This window comes from Pelmatolapia mariae, linkage group LG14 (assembly GCF_036321145.2).
Source record: "Pelmatolapia mariae isolate MD_Pm_ZW linkage group LG14, Pm_UMD_F_2, whole genome shotgun sequence".
In the NCBI taxonomy this organism is placed as follows: domain Eukaryota; kingdom Metazoa; phylum Chordata; class Actinopteri; order Cichliformes; family Cichlidae; genus Pelmatolapia; species Pelmatolapia mariae.
The window spans coordinates 11,472,426-11,487,268 of record NC_086239.1 but is presented as its reverse complement, the minus strand read 5'-3'; positions in this window follow the sequence as shown (position 1 = coordinate 11,487,268).

Here is a 14,843-nt window from a genome sequence, read left to right as displayed (position 1 = left end):
GAGCTTCTAGCTGCAAAGGCTGAGTGTACAAAATGGAAGTAAAAACAAAAGTAAGTGTTCAGTTTGTGATGGTTATGCTGAGTTGCTACAGTTGGTCAGTTAAGATTAATGCCTGTTTAATTGTGTGTGTGTGTGTGTGTGTGTGTGTGTGTGTGTGTGTGTGTGTGTGTGTGTGTGTGTGTGTGTGTGTGTGTGTACGGGTTCGTACTATCCTGGTGGGGACCAAAATCTGACTTTTACTATCCTGGTGGGGACTTTCTGCACCGTGGGGACCAAAATCCAGGTCCCCTCGGGGTTGAAAGCAATTTTCACACTCAAAATGCGGTTTTACTGTCAGGGTTACAATTAGGTTATGGTTAGGTTTAGGGTAAGGGTTAGGCATTCATTTTTAATGGTTAGGGTTAGGGTAAGGGGCTAGGGAAAGCATTATGTCAATGGGATGTCCCCACGAAGATAGCAAACCAGACATGTGTGTGTGTGTGTGTGTGTGTGTGTGTGTAAACAGATTTGCTACATCATTGCATCATCCTAGTGCCTGTATACAGACAGTTTGGTAAAGGGCATCTGAAGTTATGCTTCATATTCCATATAATGAAGCAACTGACATGTGGTCTCTGGGGCTGGTAGCTGTTACAGGGGTGCCACTCTACCCTGGGAATATGGATTATGATGTTTTGAAATTCATCATACATACTCAGGGTCAGCCATCAGATTATATACTAGACTCTGGCATGAGAACTGAATATTATTTCATAAAAGACAACTACAGCGAACAGTGCTGGACATTTAAGACTGGAAAACAATTTCAATATGAGACAGGATTCTAATCCCAGGAAACTCGATATATAGAAACCTCAGCGCCTTGATGACCTGAACAGGTTAGAACAGGAACTGAAAGTGGCCAACATTTATTTATCAGCTAATTAAACAGATGTTGGCTTTGGATGCTGAGGCTGAAGAAGTCACTTGGATTTGTGACGAAACGTTAATCCCACTGAAAATGCTACTTCCACATGAACAGAATCAACTTTTTGGGATTCTGTGCTTAAGTACAGATACTAGTGCTCAAAATACTCCAGTAAAGGTTGAGGTAATGATCCAACTTCTTTATTCAAGTAAAAGCAAAGAAGCAGAGACTCTAAAATGTACTAAAAGTAAGAAAATAAACAAGTAGCTCTTTGGGGGACGTTTCTACCACTTATTTTTCTCCAAAGCTAACTGAACCTTGTGCTATATTAATGTAATAATAAAATCATATAAATTAATGGGATTACAAGCTTGACTTCAGTCTAAATTTTAATTCTACTAAATGTGTTCAGCTTGAATCAGTAAAATAAAACAGGAGCAGATGAAAAGTACAATTAAAAAAATCTAAATTTTCTGTTGCCTACATTGTAGAGGGTGAGTTTGCCTCTAAACAGGAAAATGAGTAGGGCAGAGGTTACAGTGGGATTCATGAGGTGGGGAACCCTACAATCAGCAGTGTTGGGCAAGTTACATTGAAAAAGTAATTAGTTATAGTTACTAGTTACTTCTTCAAAAAAGTAACTGAGTTAGTAACTGAGTTACAATATTCTAAAAGTAATTAACTTCTTGAAAAGTAACTATTGCGTTACTTTTTGGCCATTTTTAACTACTTTTGATTTTCCCTCCACATTTTACCTTTAAAAACGATTTACTTTGCCTTGTTTGGTATCATTCTTTTCAGCACAACCTCATGTGTCTGAATTTACAGTTATGTTTTCATTTTGACATACTGTATTAACACAATTGATCTAAAATCAGACAAAAAACATAAAATCAGAGTAGAAAAAGTTATATTTTTTACTGTAACAACCACAAACATGTTTAATGAATCATATTTCATAACTTTGAATGCAAATATTAATTGTCAATTTTAAAATCCTATGCACAACTTTTGCAAACAACAAAGTTATTTGCATCCATTTACCTTTTACCCTTTTTTAAATAACCATTTCAAACTATTTACAGAACAATCAGCTGTTCTTAAGATGTCACACAAATTATTTGTGCCACTCCAAAAAAATAATTTCTGTCCACTATAAAGGAGAACATCACAGCCTGATACCTGCAGGTCTGACAGCAGCAGGTGTATCACTCCTGTTTCTACCTGGAGACAGCAGTCGCCTCATTGTTCTGACACACAACACAAAACTATCCAGAACACGACACACTGACTACACAAGACAACACATTAACTACACACTCCAAACACGCTAAACGTCACAAATCTCTCACATCTCAAAACTCGCTCTCTCGCCGTCACTCTTAAAACTTCCCCTTTTTTGTTTAGATTTTTTGCTCATAAGCAGAGAGTGCTTGCTAGCTCTGTCCTTAGACAGTAAACGTGACGAAACTATTGAGGAAAAAACGCTGCGTATATATTGTTTATCATGACTCTGGTTTTACGTGGCCTATCAACACAATTTAAAAACTGGTATATATCACCTTGTTGCTTTGTCTTTAAGTGGTCATGTGATTGGCTTACCACGACTACTTTATTCTTCCTCAGTCAAACAGCAGCACTCGTGTGATTGTTTTGCCTCCTTAGCTCCAGGTGTTGTGCTAGACAGTGATCGTGATTACCGCGGGAGCGCGCGCAGCTGCTTGAGGCCTTGTGAATTGTTTCTTGTTTCCTGTTTTATTGTGAAGGTCCGTGTCTCATGTGAGTGAATTCAGTTTTGCTTCCCCTGTCTCTCTTGTCAATTACTTCCAGCTGTGTTCCCCACCTGTGTGTAATCTCCCTGTGTTCTTCTGTGTGTATTTAAGTCGTGTCTATTCATGTACTAGTTGCTGTTCTGTCTGTAAGTCTCCTGTGTATTCTCTGTGTTTTCCCTGCCATCCACCTTCTTCTGCCTCTGCTCACCTTCCTTCATGTTCATGTTTGCTGTTTAGTAGTTTAGTTTTTCCCAGTTTAGATTATCTTTAGTTCCGTTTTGCCATTTTTCACTTTGTGCTTGTACTTTACAATAAACCACCTTCATCTCAGCGAGTGCCTGCGCGTGGTTCCTGAGTGATTTTCTCCACACGGCTCATCCCCTTGGCTGTGACAGGAAATCAGAATGTGCAGAGAATTAGTAAGGATGAAAAAAGGGCAACTATGAAGAGTGGAGAGGTGCCTGGTCCAAACGACACACCTGTGGAGGTATGGAGGTGTGTAGGAGAGAGGGCGGTGGACTTTTTAAGCAGGTTGTTTAACTCAATCTTGGGCAGTGAGAGAACGCCTTAGGAATGAGGATGTGTACTGGTGCCAACTTTCAAGGGGAGGAAGAAACTGTTGACGAGGTGCCAAAGCATGTGTAGTGTCTGTCTTATCTTCTGATGGTTCTTACTTTATCTTATAATTAAAATAACCATACTTGGGATGGGCAGGCGATTGTTTTCATGTGTCTGTTCATTAGAAACAACAATGGTAAAACCATCATCTACCTCCGCTGACTTGTTTATTTCTCACATAAACATTTCACATTAAAGACGGGTAGAGTTTGGTGTCATCAACATAACAGAGAAAATTGATATTAAATGTGTAGGAGAGATGACCAGTTGGAAGTAGCCAGATAAGAAATGGTAGAGGTCCCTGAGGACACCAGTAGGAAGTGGAAATACCTGGAATTTAATATTTTTGAGTTGAATTAACTGAGTGCAACTGAAGAGAGGACGAACTAGTTCAGGTGTGTGTCAGTAATATCAAGTAAGGTTTGTTATACCTGCATCATTTATATTGTGAAAGCTCTAATTTTGATAACAGAGTTAATGGCATATTTCAACTCTGAAGCAAGTTTTCACATTTGATTTTGATTTTAATCCTCTGTAGACCGCTATCTTCAATCATGTTATCATTGTGAGTCTTAACCAAGTGGTGGATTAGCCTCCACCTCTGAAAAGGATAGAGTGGAGTGAAAAACAGAAAAGTCAGTGATGTACTAATGTAGCAAAAATAGGAAACATTACAACTGTAAATGTTTTCTTCCTTGTCTGCAGATTAACAGTCCACAGGTTGGATGCTCGCACTCTGATTCGTTCCCTGAAGATGAAGGAGAGAGAGCTCAGAGGACAGCAAGATGGAGGAGTGAAGGAGAAGGTGGTGCAGCTCAGTGTCCAATCAGGAGTGAGCAGTTCTTTCACTGCCTTCATTGCTGTCAACAAAGACAACGGAGAGGCGATCCAAGGACCTCTGCACCGCAGACATATTCTACCACCCTGTGAGGTTTGTTTAAAGCAAAAAAAGCAATACCATGAAACTGTTAATAGCAGGATGTCAGAGTCAATAGAGAGGACTCAGAAGAGCAACTTAAAATCAAACTATTCATGTAGTAGGTGTTTCTTTGCCAATGTCTTTTCCCTGCATTAGAAAGTAATAAGCCAAATGGAAGTACAACACACATCTATGCATTTCTATAAAAACTGACCTGCCCTGAACTCATACTCTCTCTCTCTCTTTGTTTTTCCTTAAAGTGATGGCTGTCCATTCTTCCTTTAAAAGGTGTAAATATAAACCTGAATGAATGGGAGTAGAAACTGTGTGTGCATGAAGACATGCTTGTGTCGCTGAGATTTAACAGATTTATACATGTAGCAGAGTGATAATCATATATAATAATCATTGAATAGTAATAATATTATTGAACAGGTTAAACATTTAGATATTACAAAAAGTTGCAAAAAATAATACACACAGCTGTGAAGTCAGCTGCACATGAATAACATCAGTACAATGACAACTTTAATCAGAGTGAGTTCAGAAGATCCAAAAGGGAGACACTAAAAACAAGCTAGTGAAAGCAAAAAGTGACTTTGAAAAATTTATTTCAAGGAATTAAAACACTGATAGGAAAAAACTAAACATGAGAAGAATGGCAATCCTGCAGCGACCAATCAAAGAAGATTGTAATGGCTGCATTGTAAAGAAGTGAGTGAAGAAAGCTGAATTTTTTTTAGTTTTTCTGAGATATGCAGAGTTTTAACGAACAATTTGAACATTATTATTCATTTACATTATTTGTTCTCAACAGATTTGGGCAGTAATGCGTTACAAGTAACGTGTTACTGTAATCTGATTACAGGCACCTGCCCTGGTGGCCATTCTTTCAGTGGGCATTTCTCAACAACAACTACAAACACTAGTGAAGTGAATGGGCATTTAATTAAAAAATGAAACATTTAATTCAATAATTAATGGCATATTTAATTAATTCATTTTGTCACTCCCATTGACTGTAGAAAACCTGCTGCTGTTTTTAAAGTTTCCATGTTACCAGGATGTAGAGGGCTCTGAAGATTTAAACAGTTTTAGATCCATTACACTCACAGTCTTATGTTAAAATCTCAAAGGACAGCATTATATTTTTGATATTAACAGTAACTCTGTAACTTCTGTGGAGTGTGCAGATGATCTCATCGCTGTCTAAAAATGGATTAAAAAAAAACATAAGCAGTGCTGAATCCTTCAATAACACAGACTATTAAGAGTATTAGGTGTGTAGCATCGCTAACTAGCTAGCAACAAGCCTTGAACACAGTGCGTATGCTAGCGGCTAATCTAACTAACGAATTAGCAACAGAGTGATTTTAGAACTATAAGATGATAAGCTGTGTGTCTTTTTTTTTTTTTTTTTTTATAACAGTGACATGGTTGTATTTACCTTAAACGAGTTGTCAGTCGTGGTAAACCAGCAAAAGAACTCGAGCAATTGGGCTACGTAAAAAGTGTAGGGGGGGCGTGTTTGCGGTCATGTCCAGCGGGTGTGTGGGCGGAAGCGTTACACAGTCGCTCCACCTCAAGTCACTACTGCGCAGACTCTGGCTCCAAATTTGCAAGATGGCAGCCTCCACAAGCGGGGTATTTTGGCTCCATTTTTCCACGATGGGAGGAGGCGGTGTCGCGTCGTCCATCTTTTCTACAGTCAATGTTCTGTACCTTCAGGCTGAAGAAGAAGCAGCGCAACTGAGAATATGGATCAGCGAGAGAAGAGCCAGGATGAAGATGAGGGAGAGGAGACGTGCCTTCATGGCGTGCCTTCTTGACTCGGTACATTTAAAAAAAAAAAAAAAAAAAAAAAAAAAAAAAATCATTAATAGCGTGGTGTTTCTATGCATGTATTCCAACATCTAGAGAAAAGGTTGCATTTGCTGTGTATAATATCATACGGTGGTAGATCAATACTATATAAAGCCTATACAGTTTAACAAAAGTACCACTGTAGTACTAATACAAGCATTGCTCTCTAAAGACAAGCGTGATGTCAAGTAACTTAATAACACAAGCAGACCATTTCTATGTCATGCAAATGGTGAGAAATATACAGTTAAGAAAGGCATCGAAGTTCATACTGTCGTTTAATCACAAATTTAAGTAAACATGACATATACTAAAAATAACTAAATAATTCACTAACTATTCAATAGATGTATAAAAAAAAAATAAAAAAAAAAACCTCATTCATATCTGTTTAAATACTTTAAGTGTATTTTTTCTTTTTGAAAAACAGGAAAAAAGCCCAGCCAAAATGTACACACAAATAAATTACAGTGTCCCCATCCTGTCAATATTCTTTGCTGGAGCTGACCTCAAACCAGCCTTCAGACTGTCAAGACCAAGCATCAACATGCTTGTGCAAATGCTCCCCCGGGAAAAACAACACGGTTGGAACCACGAAATTGAGGTGCTTGTAACCATTTACTGGCTGGCCTGTGGAGTGTCATACAGAGTGACAGCAGACATCTTTTCCATGCCGGTGGCAACAGTGTGCAGGATTGTTCACAGTGTCATTGAGGAAATGATAACCATTCTGCACCGAGTGATTCATTTCCCCAAGGCAGAAGAGATGGAGGAGGTTGGGGCAGGCTTTGCACGCCTCGCCGGCAATGAAGCATTCCGTTGCACAGCTGGTGCAATTGATGGATGCCACATCCGAATTCTTCCACCAGGGGAACCACATAAGGGGTCCTACATCAATAGGAAACTGTTCCCCTCTATTGTGCTGCAGGGCATCTGTGACCCCAGAGGTACATTCCTAGATGTGTACATTGGTAATTCCGGATCTGTGCATGATGTACGTGTGCTGCGAAGATCCCCAATGTACAAACAGGCCCTGTATCCACCAGCAGGATTTTTCCTCTTGGGAGATGGAGGATACCCATGCCTTCAGCATCCCATGGCAATAATGACTCCATATCGCCAGCTTGTGTCCAGTAAGAACATAATTCCTTTTTCATTACACCTACAAACACGTGTACTGCTACATCTTTTACTGTGAAGCATGCAGAGCTTTAACAGACAAATGCAATATTATATTTCTACCTATTACACTAATTGAAATTTACTAAGAACTGAATAAAAGTTTTTTTTTTTTTTCCTTTAAAGCTCAAGTTGAAGAAAGGTTCAATCGGCACCACGCGAAGGCCAGGAACATCATAGAGTGAACCTTTGGAATCCTCAAAACACGCTGGCGCTCCATCTTCCTCCGAGCCCTTGAGATTCGGCCTCTGTTTGCTCCAAAAGTTGTGGGGGCCTGCTGCATCCTCCACAATATCTGTGTGGCAACAAATGACGTCCACCAAGAAGATGGAGAGGAGGAGGCACAACCAGGAGTAGAAGCCGAAACAGAAGGCACAGAAGCAGACATGGAGCTTTCAGGAGCTTGTATCCAAGCCAGGCTTGCTGCACAAGTGTCTGCTCCTGAACAGCTGCCTGCATGTCTGTTTGAACATGACTACATCTAGGTAAAGGTTTCAATTGCAAGATGTAGTCATGCTGAAGCAGATATGTAGGCAGCTAAGGCCACAGGAAAAGGGCTCCTGTTGGTCAAAAAAAATTTCATTTCAAATTACATTTTTTTCCTAATTAGTGTTAGTCATTAGCAAAATTACATTAATTATTTTAAATGCATCTTTATCTGTTCAAATTGTAAATAGTGTGCAGTAGTTTTCTTTTTATGCATATTTCTTATAAACCTTGTGTGTTCATGTATAGGTTGAATCCAATGTTAAATGTTATTGTAAAGGTTATACTGTTTAAATTATGTTTTACTTTAACTAAAGAGATTTCCCTGTTACACATGCACCAAAAACCTGACTTCATTTTTGGCATATAAACTTCTTTATTTACAATTTATCGACAAGCTTCTCAAATAGTAAGAGGTATCGCTCTGCCCTTTCAGTGGCTGCCCTCTCCCTCTCTTCCTCCCTAGCCAGAGCCTGTCTCTCTCTCTCTCCCTCTCTTTCCGCCTGGTCTCTCAGAAACTGCAGTACAGCCTGGCTGTCCCTGGATCTCTTCCTCTGGCTGTTGCTGGGCACTTCGGCAGAAGAGGGCGAGGCCGGCGCGCTGACTGCGCCACCTGTAGTGGACGTCAGATTTGCTGCCACTACCAGGGGTGGACTGATTGAGTGTTTCCCCGGCAGCACAGTGTTCATCATACTATACCACTGCCAGGTGGCGGCAGTCGGGCTACCTTCCTCTACCCCCTTGCCTGTGGGTGGGTCCCTAAGCTCCTGAAAATATGTATTAATTGCTATATTATCACAGTTACACTTACTGTATTATTAAATTGCAAAGTAAATTTTATTACAAAAAAACAGAACCTTACATTTAAGGAACGGTAAACAAGTATTTGTTAGAGCAATCTAAGGAATCAGATAGGAACAGGTACATTACCTTGTATTTCGCCTTCAGATTATTCCATTTTTTTATTTTTTATTTTTTGCCTGCTTGGCTGTTATGGCCAGGCCGGAAGCGCTAACAAAGTCCCTGAGGGAAAAGAATGTGGCACTGTCACTTCAATAGCTAGTTATCATAAGATGTGTTCCTCTAACAGCAAAACCAGTCAAAATCAGTACTTACTCCCATCCAGTCTTACAGGAGTGTCGCCTCCCTGTAGGCTGTCATTTGACGCCACCGCTGGCGCTGGTCTGAAGGACGCGACTGCACGGTGACAGGCTGCGCGACCTTCGCGCAAATAGCCTGGTGGGAAACGATGATAGCATTGCAGTAGACTCACCGAAAAACAAGCTGGTCTGGCTTATGGCGTCAGTCTGGGGGTGACTCCGGAGTACAAAAAACTAGGGGCAGCGCCTTCACTCAGGTGTAACAGTGGTTAGAGCTCAGGTCAGGGAAACAAGTTTGTAACATCGGGACGTAAATAACCGCTTCAGCTCGTCGTGGCGTGGATGTCACTAGAAGCCGCGGCGCATTCTGGGAAATGTCATTTACTTGAACGTCATTGACTATGACGTAGTATGCATCGGTTGGTGTACGTTTGCTTTAAAACATGGGTGTTGTAACCAATGACTGTATCAGTGGTCACTCCTGGCCTTCCACACCTCACTGCCATGATTGTTTGTGTAGTTATTGGATTCTAAAACTACTAGAATAGAATAGAAAACACATAAGATGCAGTCTCTGTTTTTTCTTCACCTTATTGATTTGAACTGAACTGAAATAAATCCGTTCTTTTCTGTATGGCAATGACCAGGACCTGTCCCAGCTGTCTCTGGTGGATTCAGTATTGTCTCCAATGTTTCTGATAACTTCCAGTTTGGGAAGTTTCCCATGCAGGTGAGGAATGCAATGAATGACAGACTACCCCTCCTTGATTTAGGACCCATGCCAAACACTGAGTAAAGAGTTCCTTGCATTAAACCTGCACAGCTGTTTTCACATTTATAACAAATCACCCAAGTGACCGGCCGTGATCGTATAGTTAGTGCTCTGAGTTGTTGCCTAAACAACCCCTCTTCAAATCTGAGTTACAGCAGAGAGAATATGGCACTGAAGCAATGACGACAGCTTTAATAACCTATTTCATCTTCAATTATTCTTGTATGAAATTCTCTTAAAGTAGCAACTGAATTTCAACCAACTCAGCTAGCTCTGCATATTTTATTTCCTCTGTTAAAATAAAACGTGGCGGAGCCCAGCTGTAATTGTACCTTGCATTAATATGGTGTATTATTGATGGTGACACAGCACTGCTTAGCATGTCGTCCTGAATCTCACAGGTGTGCCGATGACCTGTGCAGTATATGAGGCACTAAAATCCTGGTGGATTTCTGGGATACGAACAGGAGGGAGTCATGTGAGCTCTATCAATATTGCACCACTTACGTCTCAGACCTGTATTTATGTATTTATGCACTGAAATCGCGCTGTAATATCCAGTTAGCTGTCCACATTTGTACTGGTCTCTAATAGCAGCCAAATTATAAGAGCTTTCATTAGTGATGGTGAAATGAAGCCTTGTGATGAACTGAAGCTTTCCAGCCAACTGGTCGACTCACGGTTCGAAGCATTGTGATGATTCATTGGCTCTACTGCGCCATCAAGTGGACGATTAAAGTCAAATAGGCTCAGTGATTATAATGATGTGATGTGTAAACCTCTAAACTTAATAAATTGTTTTCATGGTTATTTATCCCGAATATTGTCTCAGTATGTCTGATACAAAAGAGAAAGTGGAAACTATCAGGACAGAGTTTTGGTATGATTGTGTAACTGTGTAATCATGCTTATGTACATCTGAATAATGACACAAACTAGTGTGTGGTGCTTCACTTTTTAATAAACTAAAAGACAGAAATCAGATTATAAGATCTGTGGTGTTGTTGATTTATATTATGGTACTTATCATTTGTGATATTTATTACTGTGTGCATACTTTATTAGGAGAGATGAGATCTAAATGTTGCCAGACAGGGGAAATCTTCTCTTCCTTGCTGGTTCCTTCGAAGAAGAAATGCTCAAGTAAGTATGTAACTGGGACGTAATCCAATTCCACAACACAATGTGATGGGAATCAGCTGTGTTTTGCTGCCCAATTTATTTAGAATCTGGTGCAAACCGGCGAGCCAGTTCCTGAATCAGTCACGTGGTACGGACTGCCCGCGAGGCCTCGAACATCACTGCATACGTAATCAAAGCAAGCCTCGATACGTGCTTTACAAAACTACCCCGAGATTACCGACACACGCTTCAAAGCTTCAACATACAGGAGACATCACTACTGCACACAGCCTTCACACGACAACAGGTGCACCACACTGCTAAGTGTGTTTTGTGTTTAGAGTTTTGGTAAATGGGAGACTGAGCTTTGCAAATGGTGTCCTAACCAGATGAATAGTGTTTAAGATTTTGGCAACTGTGGGATTGATTTGATGAAAGAGTTTTCATAGTTGACAGTTTAGTTTTTACAATGGGGTTTAGTGTTTTAGCAATTCAGAAAAACTGTAATACATCTGTGCTTTTCCCAGCAACTGAGGCTTTTACCCTGCATAGTTTAAGGTATGATAAAGCACTGACCTTATACATGGCACAAAATACACATTTTAGCTGGGAGCTGGACATTCACAGGGGAAAGGCCCCATTGTACAACAACAACAATAGTAGTAATAATAATAATAAGAAGAAGAAATTATTAGTCAGGCAAGTATATCATATACCAAACATGCTTCAAAACTAATGAAATTTTTTGCATTCTTCACATCAGGTCAAAATTTACTTTTTTTTAAAAAGTCACTGGCACTGCGGAAATGGATCTACAGCACCACTTAAGAAATTTTAATGAACTTCTAACAACTTATTTACAGCTTGAAATACGTGTATGACATTTATTACACACAGATTCAGTGAACCCAATCCAAAGAGGAAGTCTGGAAGTCCGCCATTTTGAATGTAAAATGACATTTTGGCACAGTTTTAGTGTTTTCCAGTCATCGCTGGTTTACACATTCGCCTGCAAAGTGAGAGGTCACTGGTTAAATTCCATTTGGTTACTTCAGGAACTTTTTGGGGTTACTTCAGAAAGGGACATCTTCGTCAAAGCCATGTTTGTGGTGGAATTTTGATCATTTACAACTGGACATAAGATTTTCATCTCTAAAAATGTATTTTGTCCAGTGTTCAAACTTCACATGTTTGATGACAGTCTGGCGACGACTACATGTCAATATCTGGTCACACATGGTGCCACAGTTCTCATATAACATTTTAATCAAGACTACCCCACTGTGATTGAAGTATTTCTTGCAAAACAATCATAACCAAACAAAACCTTTCATGTACTGTAAATGAACAGTAGGACAAAAAGATTACTAGTCATTGTGGAAAGCACGATGAATGTTTTTGTTTACATCGTTGGAACAAGGAAAAATTCCCCCACCACAAAAAGACAGAAATACTCATGAAAGCAACCTGTAGTGCAAACACGAGGCCAGAATTTATTACTTCCTGCACTAGAAACCTGCCGATGTTCCTGATATGAATAGATCACCAGTCTTCCTTGTCTTTATCTTATTATCTCCTGTTGAGATGTTGCAGCAGAAAATGCAGCCTGGCCTGTTGAAACACTATTTTTTTTCAGTGTTTCAACTGAAAAAATAGAATGCTTTTGATCCAAAGTAGAATGCCTTTGATCCTTTGTTATGTCATATTCTTGCTGAGAGACAAAAACCCTTAAGTAGGGGCTTTGCTCTGTTAAACTTTAGTGCTTAACGGACCTTGACCTGACAGCAACAAAAACCCTTTTGGAGAGTTTTGAGAGAATTTCACGTTTCTCAGCAATTCACCGACCAAGCCGACAAATTTCACCATGTCAGCTAACCCATCCTTCTGCTCAAATGAGCTTGAAATAGTTAAAGGGAGCATTTTGGGAAACCACTACAAGGTAGAGGCTTTCCTCGGAGAAGGGGGCTTTGGTATTGTAGCCAAATGTCGTGATACCATGACCAACCGAGCTGTGGCTATTAAAGTGAACAAGAGCCGCCCTGATATTCTGCAACAGGCAAAACTGGAAATTTTCATCCTGGAGCAGCTGCGAAGGTTGGATCCAGATGCCGCCAACATTGTTCAATGGAACGGCTTTTTTCACGACGGAGAGCGGGTTTGCCTAAAGTTCGAACTCCTAGATCAATGCTTGTGGGACTACATACGGGACCGGAAAAACCAGGGTCTCCCCATAAGCGAAGTCAGGCCAATTTTAGGTCAGCTCACAAATGCTCTGTCCCACCTGGGTTCTGTGGGAATAGTGCACGCTGACCTCAAACCTGGAAACATCATGGTTGTAAACCGCCATGAGTCTCCCATCAAAGTCAAACTTATTGACTTTGGCCTCGCATGTCCTGCGTCTGCAGTGATGCCTGGTGACCGTGTGGGGACGGTTGGTTATTGTGCACCTGAGGTTATGCTTGGCCTTCCTTACAATGAAGCAATTGACATGTGGTCTCTGGGGCTGGTAGCTGTGGAGCTTGCTACAGGGGTGCCACTCTACCCTGGAAATGAAGACTATGATGTTTTGAAATTCATCATAGAGACTCAGGGTCAGCCACCAGATCATGTTCTAGACTCTGGCGTGTACACTGAAGATTATTTCATTGAAGACAAAGACAACCAACAGCGCTGGACATTTAAGACTGACCAACAATTTCAGTATGAGACAGGACATGAGTCCTTGGAGACAAGATACATAAAACTGACGCGTCTGGATGACCTCGAACAAGTAATGATGTTCAGACGAGGACCAGAAAGTGGCCAACGTTTGTTTGTCAGCTTAATTAAACAGATGTTGGCCTTGGATGCAAACCAGCGCATAACACCCTCGGAGGTTCTCCGGCATCCCTTTTTCAACCCTAAGAGTTCCCTGTGCATTGACGCGAGTAGCACAGGGGGACAAAACCCTGTGGTCTTTCGGCACCCTTCAAACTTGGAAAGCAAGAGATCACAGAAAATCAACTGCAGTTTTCAAAACTCGGTTGAAATTTCCCAGCAAGTATTCGTCCACACATCAGCCAGTCCATCCTTCAGCTCAGATGAGCTTGAAATAGTTGAAGGGAGCATTTTGGGAAACCACTACAAGGTAGAGGCTTTCCTCGGAGAAGGGGGCTTTGGTATTGTAGCCAAATGTCGCGACACAAAAACCAACCAAGCTGTTGCCATTAAAGTCAACAAGAGCGACCCTGATATTCTGCAACAGGCACATGTGGAAATTTTCATCCTGGAGCAGCTGCGAAGGTTGGATCCAGATGCCGCCAACATTGTCCAATGGAACGGCTTTTTTCACGATGGAGAGCGGGTTTGCCTAAAGTTTGAACTCCTTGATCAATGCTTGTGGGACTACATACAGGACCGGAATAAACAGGGTCTCCCCATAAGCGAAGTCAGGCCAATTTTAGGTCAACTCACAAATGCTCTGTCCCACCTGGGTTCTATGGGAATAGTGCACGCTGACCTCAAACCTGGAAACATCATGGTTGTGAACCGCCATGACTCTCCAGTCAAAGTCAAACTTATAGATTTTGGCCTCGCATGTCCTGCGTCTGCAGTGATGCCTGGTGACTGTGTGGGGACGTTTGGTTATTGTGCACCTGAGGTTATGCTTGGCCTTCCTTATAACGAAGCAAGTGACATGTGGTCTCTGGGGCTGGTGGCTGTGGAGCTTGCTACAGGGGTGCCACTCTACCCTTCGGAGAATGACTATGATTATGTGAAATTCATCATAGAGACTCAGGGTCAGCCACCAGATCATGTTCTAGACTCTGGCGTGTACACTGAAAACTATTTCATTGAAGACAAATACAAGAAACGGCGCTGGACATTTAAGACTGAAGAACAATTTAAAGGCTCTGTTCCAGGGACAGGACATGAATCCCAGGAGACAAGATACATAATACTTACATGTCTGGATGACCTCGAACAAATAATGATGTTTAGACGAGGATCAGAAGCTGGCCAACGCTTATTTGTCAGCCTAATTAAAGAGATGTTGGCCTTGGATGCACACCAGCGGATAACACCCTCGGAGGTTCTCCGGCATCCCTTTTTCAGCCCTGGCCTC